This window comes from Pseudochaenichthys georgianus, chromosome 13 (assembly GCF_902827115.2).
Source record: "Pseudochaenichthys georgianus chromosome 13, fPseGeo1.2, whole genome shotgun sequence".
Classification (NCBI taxonomy): domain Eukaryota; kingdom Metazoa; phylum Chordata; class Actinopteri; order Perciformes; family Channichthyidae; genus Pseudochaenichthys; species Pseudochaenichthys georgianus.
In genome coordinates, this window is record NC_047515.1 from 3,894,394 (window position 1) to 3,906,108 (window position 11,715).

General features: G+C 42.3%; 1 long non-coding RNA gene across 1 annotated transcript; it reads left to right on the top strand.

The window, feature by feature from the left end:
• Positions 1-9,108: 9,108 nt before the first annotated feature.
• Positions 9,109-10,057, top strand: LOC117456953 (uncharacterized). The gene is made up of 3 exons (XR_004553291.2): positions 9,109-9,163; positions 9,658-9,731; positions 9,908-10,057. It is a non-coding gene; the product is annotated as an uncharacterized lncRNA (long non-coding RNA).
• Positions 10,058-11,715: the final 1,658 nt, after the last annotated feature.

Consider the following 11,715-nt stretch of genomic DNA (forward strand, 5'->3'; position numbering starts at 1 on the left):
CAGCACATCTTTATTCATTTCAAACAACAGCCGTTTCACGAGCTCAGTCTGAAGATCGAGCTCCATTTCAGATTTCGTAACGACATATTCCCTCCTTCGTGAGTCAACGAACCGGTAACCAAAATGACGGAGTTTTCTTATTCTGGTGCCTGAGTAAGATGACACTGACATACAATCCTGAGGGCTACCTTACCAGCAACTTAACCACACGCGCTCTAAACAATTAGCCACAGGCATAGCCATGGGAACATATTTCAAATGGGGGGTGCTGTGGGGGTGACACCAGGGCCGGTTTTGACCAATTTGCTGCCCGGCAAGATTTTAGCTGGCAATGAAAAACCTCTATGACCAATACACTACAAACAGAGAAACATATTGACATGGTGGACAGCTTATATAAAAAGGCTTCAAATGTATTTAGTATTGCATGAACATGTTTTAATTGGGGGGTGGACTTCACATCCTCTAGAGGGGTCCGGGGGTGCCCCCCCGGGAAGATTTGTTTTCACATTTAAAGTAAAATGCTTCAATCTGGTGCACTTTGAGCGCCCAATTACTAGAGACTGATCGAGGGGATGCAACTCTAAACACCCATATGAAAAAGATCGGTTTGCATTTTAATAATCAAATAACTGTATGTGAACATAACCAATAACCTACCAGAGCCAATAACAAATAAATGTAGGCTAACTTGTTTTATTTTTGTGGTTCATTTATATCTTATTTTATCAGTTAACATTTATTTATTTATGCATATTTTAAATCTCTCCAGTTTTAAACAATATTTTTGGTTTACTGTCCTATAGTAAACATTGGAATGATTTCAAACCTGTTTTTATTTATCCTAATAATTATAAAGGAGTGCCTTGGAAATATGTGTTTACATAAATTGTGATCAAAACGTTTGAGACCCACTGAGATAACTTAGACTAAAGTGAACTATCTAAACCCTGGCAAATGGAAAATGTAACCGGGGTAAAAAGGGTGTTATCTTTACTTAAATGTTTGAATGTTGTTACATCAAGGCTGAAAATTCTTCTTTTTTTTAAATTATATTTGTATTTAATCTTGTGGAAGTGCAGATCCCCTGTCCTCCACCAGGGGGTGCTGCAGCACCCTCAGCACCCCAATTTCCCACGGCCCTGGCCACAAGATCAGTTAACGGGCAGAGGTGAGAAGTGTGTGAGCACAGAGAATGGAGTCTTTCCAGACAGGTTACATAATTTATTCGTTTCTTAACCTTCAGACTTTATCATTGCATGCTTGGCTCAGCTTGCATCTTCTTTCCAACACCTTTCTACCTATACAATAACACATCTGTTTGTAAAAGCTGCCAAGTATCACCACAAACTATGGGCTCAGAACAGTCTCATAATACACACATGAGCACAGAAGGATTCACACTTGTATTTCATGATCCGCAAAAGGATTCAAACTTGTATTTCCGGATCCACACTTGTGTTTTTCAATGCACACACAAATGTATTCCGTTTCATATACATGTAAATAAAATCCAAATACAGAAAAAAGTTTTACATGTGTATTTTTGATACTCACATATTTGTTTTCCGTTTAAATCCTCTGAACCTGCAAACACAAACAGCTTTCTGTGCACGGATCGCTGTGCATTCGTGTGACGGTCAGCCGATTCGTACTTGTAATTATTTCTATCTATAGCCAATCAGATGTCTCCTCAATTCTAAGCCAATCACATGAGCGCGCCCCCACGAGGGTAGATTTCTTGCGTTCATGACGTAGTGCTTCATGTACGCATTTTGCGCAGTCCGGAGCCGACAGGTCCATGGAGCCTGCCTGCAGGCGCTAATGTCAGGACACCTCCACTCTCAGTCCAGCGCCACTTTCCGAACAGAAAATGCACGAAAATACAAGCCTTTATATTATTAAGGTACAGCGCCACTTTCCAAACCATGGATGAATGCTTGTGTACACAAAAACGGCAGGCAAAACCGTTTTAAATGTGTGTTTCCTGTATGGCGAATACAGCTGCTTTATTTATGTCTGTATGAAGTTGTTGTGAGTGTGGAGGGAGCAGCTACAGGTTAGCTTAGCCTAATCGATCAGTGCACTACGAAGCCAGTGCTAGACAGTGACCTGTTAACGGGGGGAGCCCCGCCGGTCATTATCGGCCGATATTCACTCTTAATAGTTTGATCGGTGCTCTCTATAAAGGCCGATCAGGAGAGCTGGATCTGATCGATATGGACATAAACGCGAGTGAAGTAACCGGACGCGAGAGAGAGATCAGATCAGCTGCTGAGTCTGATGGAGACACGCAGCTCTGCATAATCACCTGATGCTCCGCCCTCTGTTTAACGAGCTGACCGGACTGCGCAAAATGCGTATATGAAGTAATCTTACCCTCATGGGGGCGCGCTCGTGTGATTGGTTTAGAATGAAGGAGACATCTGATTGGCTATAGATAGAAAAAATTACAAGTACGAATCGGCTGACCGTCAGGGGAGTCTCAAAAAAAAAACACACGAATGCAAAGCGATCCGTGCACAGAACGCTGTTTGTGTTTGCAGGTTCAGGGGATTTAAACGGGAAACTAATATGTGAGGATCAAAAATACATATGTAAAACTTTTTTCTGTATTTGGATTTTATTTATATATGTATATGAAACGGAATACATTTGTGTGTGTATTGAAAAACACAAGTATGGATCCGGAAATACAAGTTTGAATCCTTCTGTGTGCATGTGTGTATTATGAGACTGTTCTGAGCCCATACAAACTTCTGCTGGTCACTAAACAAGATGTAGAACTTAAATTAGAAGTGCCTTGAAAAACAAAAGCATTGTCAGGGGCGGTGGGTACTGTAGGCTAGGGAAGGCTAAGCCTTCCCAAATATTTGTGTCACTGCATCGTGGTAAAATAAAAATATAATTACATTGCATTTAGCTGACGCTTTTATCTAAAGCGACGTACAATAAGTGCGTTCGACCAACAAAATACAAACTTGAAGAAAACAGAATCATATAAGTACATCAGGTTTCATAGAGCAAAAACATTTCAAGTGTTACTCAACTGGCTTTAGGTAAGCCAGCCCTTTATTAGTATATAAGTGCTTTGTTAATAGTTCTATCGCTCGAAGTGGAGTCGAAAGAGATGAGTTTTCAGTCTGCGCCGGAAGGTGTGTAAGCTTTCTGCTGTCCTGATGTCAATGGGGAGCTCATTCCACCATTTTGGAGCCAGGATAGCAAACCCACGTGTTGTTGCTGATGGGAACTTGGGTCCCCTTCGCAGCGAGGGTGTAGCGAGCCGTTTTGTTGATGCAGAGCGGAGTGCACGTGCTGGGGTGTACGGTTTAACCATGTCCTGGATGTAGGAAGGGCCAGATCCATTCGCAGCATGGTACGCAAGTACCATTGTCTTGAAGTGGATTCTAGCAGTTAACGGAAGCCAGTGGAGGGAGCGGAGGAGCGGAGTGGTGTGGGAGAATTTAGGAAGGTTGAACACCAGACGAGCCGCTGCATTCTGGATGAGCTGCAGAGGTCGGATGGCACATGCAGGCAGACCAGACAGGAGGGAGTTGCAGTAGTCTAGGCGTGAGGTGACGAGAGCCTGGACCAGAACCTACGTCGCTTTCTGGGTCAGCTGGGGACGTATCCTCCTGATGTTGTAAAGCGTGTATCTGCAGCAGCGGGTTGTAGCAGCGATGTTTGCAGTGAAGGACAGGTTGTTATCTAGGATCACACCCAGATTCCTTGCAGTCTGAGTCGGGGAAACAACAGAGGTGCCGATGTTGATTGTTGGTCAAGAGTGGGACAGTCTTTTCCCGGAAGGAAAAGCAGTTCAGTCTTGTCAAGGTTGAGCTTGAGGTGATGAGCAGACATCCACTGAGAGATGTCAGCTAGACAAGCAGAGATGTGTGCGACGACCTGGGTCTCTGAGCGGGGAAAGGACAGGATTAATTGGGTGTCGTCAGCGTAGCAGTGGTATGAAAAACCATGCGGGCTAATGACAGATCCGAGCGAGTTTGTGTACAAGGAGAAGAGGAGGGGACCGAGAACAGAGCCCTGAGGGACCCCTGTAGTTAATTGACAAGGGTCGGACTCCGACCCTCTCCAAGTAACCCTGTAGGTGCGGTCTTTGAGGTATGAGGTGATGAGGGAAAGTGCAGAGCCTGAAACTGTATAATGTTTGTGTCTTTGACATTAGCGCTGCTATGCAGCCACCTGTGCCCTGTACCACGAAGGCAGTTTAACAGACTCTGGATATGTTTGAACAAACGAACGAAAACGAAACGAGATCTCGCTAAGGGGGATGGGCAACTTTGATGGTGGAGGGGGCCACATCATTGATGTACTGGCCACCAGGGGGCTGCAGATTCACTTGGAACACACACACACACAAATTCCATGTGTTGTATGTAATTATTAACAAATATACTCTGACATCTTCATTGACATTTTACAATCAAAGGGAACATCCCCAAAAAATGGGAACATCCTCTAATAAGCCACTAAACAAATATCAGTTCGCAGAAATGTTATTTCTTTGTTACAAGTGGCATGTTTGTATTGAACAGGTTATTAAACAGTGGAATAAAACTATTTTAAACTATTGGAAAGCACGGAAAATGTGTGTGTATTGAGATTAACCATTAGATGACATACACATTAAGTCATGAACACTAACCCAGACATTAGTTGTCTAACTTGAACCTAAAACACTTGTAGTCAGTCTCTGCATTCCCCTTATTCCACAATAAGGGGAATGTCAACACAGACACCTGTCAGCCCGCACTCTGCTGTTCCTCAGCACCACTCCCCCTCCCTCCCGCTGAAATTATGAATGAAAAGCGTAGTAATCATAGATAACACGGCAGGGTCCGTGACACTTTGTTTTCATCTGATTTCAAATAAACAAAGTCTTGGTTTTAAGAATATTAAACTTGTTTTGCCAAATTCAGATGATAAAATCTACTTTTAAGATTGAAAATGCATAATTACAAGAGGCAATTTAACATCACAGCAGGCATAACAACAGCCGGTGTTTCTTTTGAGGGTTTCCCCGGGAAACAAACACAATACACACAAATGCGTCACAGATTATTACGCGGTATTTGAAATCATCTACGCAGCTCGCGACGTAACTAGGAGTCTAGTGGACGGTATCAGTACTACAAGTAAAAAGAGGAGGTGGGGGCCGCATGCGGCCCGCGGGCCGCCATTTGCCCATCCCTGCGCTAAGCGGTCATACGACGCTGGTTATCAACTCGGTAAATCAAGCCAGGGTTTCTCTCTCCAGCTGAGAGTGTGTTCTCGTGAAAGGGGCGGGCTTAGCTACATTTGACCAATCACAAACAGGGACAAGTGTACTGACAGCGCAGCGTCATACTTCATTAATGAAAAGTAAACTAATATATAAATATGAACTTTAAACATCCATGACTTAAACATATAATCCAGGATACAAGCCACATAGTTGCACCTGCAAGGTGAATATAGAACAACTGGTTAAAAATTAAATAAACTACCGAGTGTTTGTAGCGTACAGTTTTATGATATCCCTGCCCCGTCTAAGACACGAGTGGATCTGACTTTAATTACATTTGAGTGTTTCGTCAACTTAATGTGTTGCTTAAAATAATACGTACTTAGTATGTGACACTGTGAGTGTTGCACGGCCAGATACGGCTCGAGAAGCTGACTCAGATAAGGAAATATATGATACATTATGATATTATATCATCGATGATCTGATTGATGATGTGATATGAATGATAAGTGCGACACTTCGGCGTCTTCTCTGCATACGGCAGTTCAAACTGTATTTCCTTTATCCTGTAATATGACTTGATAGATTTAAACTCCACACACTGAGCTCTGATTGGTCAGCAGGCGGTGCTTTCACTGAGTTGATCTCTTTTCTATAGACGCCGGAGGCGGGCAGCGTCAGGTAAAAAAAGTTATGTAGCCTTCCCAAACCTGAGCCTCACGCGCCGCCTATGAGCATTGCGTATTTTTTTCTAAAATGGTTCCATCTTTTCCGGAGATGTCTAACTTCCCTTCAATCTTCCTGTTTTTCCTGAAGTCTGTTTTATCATTAAGGCGTTATGAAAAGCAGGACAGCATGGCATAGTTATCTACAATTTAGCATATTTCAAATGTCTACCATCCCGAGTATTCATGATAGACATGAGTAAAGCCTTTTAGCGGCTATCGTTTCCCACAACACATGCAGTCACAGCTGACAAAGGAAGCGACTTAAAAGTTTAATGACCATCTCATAGTAAATATGGTGGGGGTCACTTGGGGCTATATCACATTACTTTCCAACTGTTGTCTCTTACTCCCATATCAATGTCGCCTCTAACAAAAGCCAAGGAACTGCTTGACATCTGGTCATGATTATAGTTATTACAGATTAGAGCTCATTTTGACTCTAATGATTATACAAGTATTGTTATTAAATCCATGCAAGTTTCCACATACAACTTTTAAAAGGGGATGCCTGGTACATTAGTCAGGAAGAGTACATCATTCAGTGACCTACAGTGTGTGTCTGTCAATAACATGGCTCAATGCCAAAATGAAAAATGAGGAAATGTCTTTAGTTTATTTTATATACAGGATGTGTTCAGATGAAGTCAGATTATACGATGCCGTAATACTGTATATGTCCTGACAAATATTTATAATGCTATCTATGGCCGGTTGTGTGCAGTGTGGTCGTAGCATTCTTAGAATTGTTGCTATACATTTTGGATACAATCATTTAATTGCTGATCAAAACAAATCTATAAATACAATTCCAATTAAAGCTACAGTCACATACGTGCACGCAGTTGTGGGCGTCAAGCAGACACGCCCCAGTCCTCCGAAATGAGCCGTTCGTCATTTCTCAAATGTTCACGTCCCGGACTCCTCGGTCCTCCGGCAGCGACCCGGAGACGTATGTGTGTGTGTGTGTGTGTGTGTGTGTGTGTGTGTGTGTGTGTGTGTGTGTGTGTGTGTGTGTGTGTGTGTGTGTGTGTGTGTGTGTGTGTGTGTGTGTGTGTGTGTGTGTGTGTGTGTGTGTGTGTGTGTGTGTGTGTGTGTGTGTGTGTGTGTGTGTGAAAGAGACAGATGATGTGGAAGGCAGAGTAGCTTATCTGACATCTAAATGTTGGAAAATGGTACCTTCTAGCCTGTGAACTCCCCGTTCGAGCGACTGACTATTCCTTCGCAATGTAGCATCGCATTGGATATGGCTGAACTTGTCATGGAATGGACATTTTCCGGCCATTTCCCTAGGAGGTCTTTGCAAAAATGTGCAGAAAAGGCATAGAAACTGCATATTTTTCAAAATGGCCGACTTTCTGAGGGCCGGGCCAAATGGAAGGCAATTTGAAAGATGTCCGCAATCATAAGAGCAATGTGTATACAACGCATACTTGCCAACCTTGAGACCTCAGAAATCGGGAGCATTTCAAAACCACCGGGGGGGGGGGGGGGGGGGGGGTGCTAGTGGATCGCCGGAGCTGTATTAGCTTAACATGCTTATTGTAGTTGTAAGTGCACTGTCTTGATGGAGCATATGTGTGGGCTGGACCTGTGTTACTTATACAGGAAAGGAGTGAGCAGGGGGGAAGTTTTGTCGATTCTTGTTCTGTTTTCTGTGACTTATCTTCCTCACCCTCTCAGACTTTCAGTTGCGCGCGCTACTAAAGAAACGCGCTACCATGGAAACCAAACAATGGTGTAGCTGTATTAAAGTCCGAGTGGAAACAGTCGTGAGTAAATCCAATTTTGTCAGAAATCGGGAGAAATGCGGGAGAAATATGACCCTGGGAGGAAACCGGGAGAGGGCAATGAAATCGGGAATCTCCCACGAAAATTGGGAGGGTTGGCAAGTATGATACAACGTGTCGTGCATTTTGGAACAACCATATGCGAATACTTTGGAGTCATTTGCTACATGCAAATCGTCAAAAATGGTACATTCTCTGTTAGCTTATGACCGCCCCGATTTAGGTAGCAACTGTTTTATTTGCAATTTAGCATGATATATTGGATATGGGCTGAACTTGTCCTGGACTGGAATTTTTCTGATCTAAAAATTGAAATTTAAGTTAATATTTCACTGTTTTTCACATTATGCTAATTACAAAAAAAATCAAAGTAGGCGGAGCTTCGGGATACGAGAGGATAATATGTAGAGTTGCTCCACCCGGGTAAGTGTGCCAAATTTCAGGTCCGTCAGATTTACGCTGCGACTATGTACATTTTTCGAAAACTGAATTTTCACAGAGAGCATGTTGGAAATGTTTCACCCATCGAATCCAGAATGTAAAATTGTTCACCCGTCCTGGCGGCGTTGCCAAATGTCGCTACATGAATAGTGTTGGATTGTAACCCCCACAAAAACAGGTCCAATCTCCAAGAATTATAATAATAATTCTAAGCAATTACAATAGGTCTTCGCACACTTCGTGCTCAGGCCCTAATAATAATAGCTTGGATTTATATAGCGCTTTTCATGAGACCCAAGGTCGCTTTACAAAGAGGAACAGGAGTAGAAACAAACATAACAAAAACAAAAGGCAGTCAGACAAACAGTCAGACAGACAAAACAACAAATTAGGAGCAAAAGGCCTTAGCAAACAGATGGGACTTGAGGGCCCTTTGAAGGCGTCAAGCTTGGGGATGTTGCGGATCTCAGCAGAGTTCCAGAGGGTGGGGGCTGCCCCACTGAAGGCTCTGTCCCCGAAGGTCCGCAGGTTTATATTTAAACTAAACAAGCAACAACTATTTTTATTCCACCACTGGTGTTATTTAATATAGTGTGTGTTTATACTTTGAAAAGAAAATAACTTCTTGTTTTAAATCTCTTTTGTTCTGTGACTAAAAGACAAATGATCTTCCTCTGTACAGGCCCGTTTAGAAGCAGCAAAAGAACAGAGAACAAGGAGCACATAAAGTGAGCTCTTCAACAGAAACACTTCACAGAGGCAGAGCATGTTGACCAGTGAGCTGTGTGCTGTTCCAGTGAGTTGGCGAAGAGCCGCGGGCATGTTTGTCCATGGTTAAGATAATCATTGATTTTAACAGCGTACTAAGCAGACACTAAAAAATACACATTTCTCTTTTTGAAAAACATCCATCCAAAACATGACTGTTCAGAACGAGCTCCACACTCCAGCTGCACTTCGTCGTAAGCAATGCTCCTGCCACCTCCACACGATTTTGAGAGACAATGCGTAGACATGAACATTTTATATATTTTAAGGTAAAATGCATTAATCTGGTGCCCTTTGACAGCCAAGTTAAGAGGTAAGACCTGTAAAGAATGTAATCTCCCCCCGTTAAACAACTGTGTACTCTATAAACAACTTGATCAGAAACACCTATGCTGTAAAGAAGATATAACAGATAAGTGCACTGATAAAGACACACACTTCACACTTCCAGACATTTAGCCTGTTCACCGTCCACAAATAATTCTGCACACATCTGTCTGTGTAGCCTATTGTTTATACACAGAAAACAAACGCAACAGAAAAACGTGTATGTGTTTTTGACTTTGCAGCGTTTTTCTGTTGCGTTTGTTTTCGGGGTTTGTGTGTTGTATTTAGTTTGCATCATTTCTGTAAATGCAGTGTTTTTTGGTTGTATTTGTTTTCAGGATTTGTTTGTTTTTCATTTCAGGATTTGCAGCTGTTTCCTGATAATCTATGCGTTTTTGGCCGTTGTTCCGCGTTTGCACCTGCCGGCCACCGTAGGTAAGTGATAGATTTAAACTTTGCTCAGTGTTCACTTATACAATTAATGCAACTTAACATCATGATATGTACACGCTCAAACATATTATTTGCACACAATGATTAATCTCAACCGCTGTCATCCTTACACAAGCATAAACACTTTCGGAGCTGCCGCTAACCCCCTCTCTTTTCAGGTGGAGCCGAGGACCCAACCAGCATCTTGCCAGACGACATTCCAATTAATACGGTTTAATCATTTAATAAATACGACATCAATAACTAGTATAAACTATATAAAAATGTGCAAATATGCAATGCCAAACTGTGGTGTGAAAATCACGCAAATAAAGTGCAAACTGTTCACAAAGTGCTGAGTGACATTATTACTGTGCAAAAGGAAGTTGTGCATGTGCAATATTACAAGGTCCCAAAGCTGTCAGTCCATAGTAACGAAGTTGCCTTCGTTACACAAGGGGACGCAGCTAGTCCACGGCCCGAGAAACGAGCACGGGTTAATGTAGAGCTGACGCCTGAAGCCACAAGCCATCTTATGCTAGTTGTGCTGCATTCACTTGCACCCGGAAATTAGAGATTTTTTCTCATAAATGTCCGATGAGCCACAACTTTTATTTCAAAACAAAGCTGCCAACTGGGGTGGCAGCTGGGGTGGCAAGGATGTGTTTTAGGGTGGCAGCTGCCACCCCATGCCACCCCGGTAGATCCGCCCCTGTGCTAGTAGCCTAAGTTAGAAATCTATTCCAGCAGCTAATAAAGCTGTATCATTTGGCCACTCTATAATAGTTTAGATTCCATCAAAAACGCTGAATACACATAGACAGTAAGACTCCTTCTGTTTTAGTTGAGTGGTAGAATATCAAATGAGACACTTTTTTTTCTTTAACAGTTTGACTAGCAACAACAACCAACTAACTATAAAGCAAACAGCAGCATATTTAACATAAACCTTCTGAGGCTATGATGACACTGAATCTCAGAAAATACCTAAACTCGGACAACTGTACAGAAAAAAAGACAAAAGATAGGAAAGAAAAAAGGCTTCTGAGTCCCTCCGGTCAGGCTCTGCTGGCTCTGGCCATACTCTGGTCACATGACCGATACTGGGGAATGTGAAGGGCAGAGAGGTTGCCAGGCATCTGAAGTCAGAAAGAGAAAGCCACCCCCCCTCCCCTCCTGAAAATAACACAGGCCCCCTGTGTTCACTCACTGGGAACGGAAACTCCCTGAAATGTCTTACCTGCAAACGGCAAGTTATCTCAATCCAAATCTAAACCACGGCAACATTCTTTCTGAATCAAAGTTTCAGAACCATAATGAGTTCTTCTGTTCCTGAGCAGGAACTATGTTCTACCAAAGTCTATAAAATAATTCCTAAACGAGTTTTTTAGGAGGCACATCCCTTGGTATAACATGAACATGTTTGTCTGTGACTTATACGTCTCTTTATGCTTAAAATGTATGTTAGTTTATTTATTTGTGTGGTTTCTTAGAGAGCTCGGTCTTACTGTAATGTGACCCAAACAAATCAATCACTATTTAGTTTTTGTTTAACCATTTAACCCACCAGAAAAACCCTGGCTTCATGGCCATCATTACCAAACAAAGCTGAATTACTCAAGTCTTCCTGCTTCCTTCTAAAAATGCTTAATTATTTTTATTACTTTTTCCTTGCTATGTGTGTGATGTTTTTTTAATATCATTGTACATAACATTCATTGTAAATTATATAAATTATAATATTCAGTCTTACTCGAATAACCATCGGCCAATATTTGGGGGGTTCCAGTGAAACAAAGCAAAGAGAACCTAGGATTAGCCGACATAATAACACACACACACACACACACACACACACACACACACACACACACACACACACACACACAGAGGGTGTGTGACACCTCTGAGGGACACAGGTAACATCACGGCAAGTTTAAGAATTGTGCCATTTTTTGCTTTTGTCTACCCATGTCATGTTTAGTTT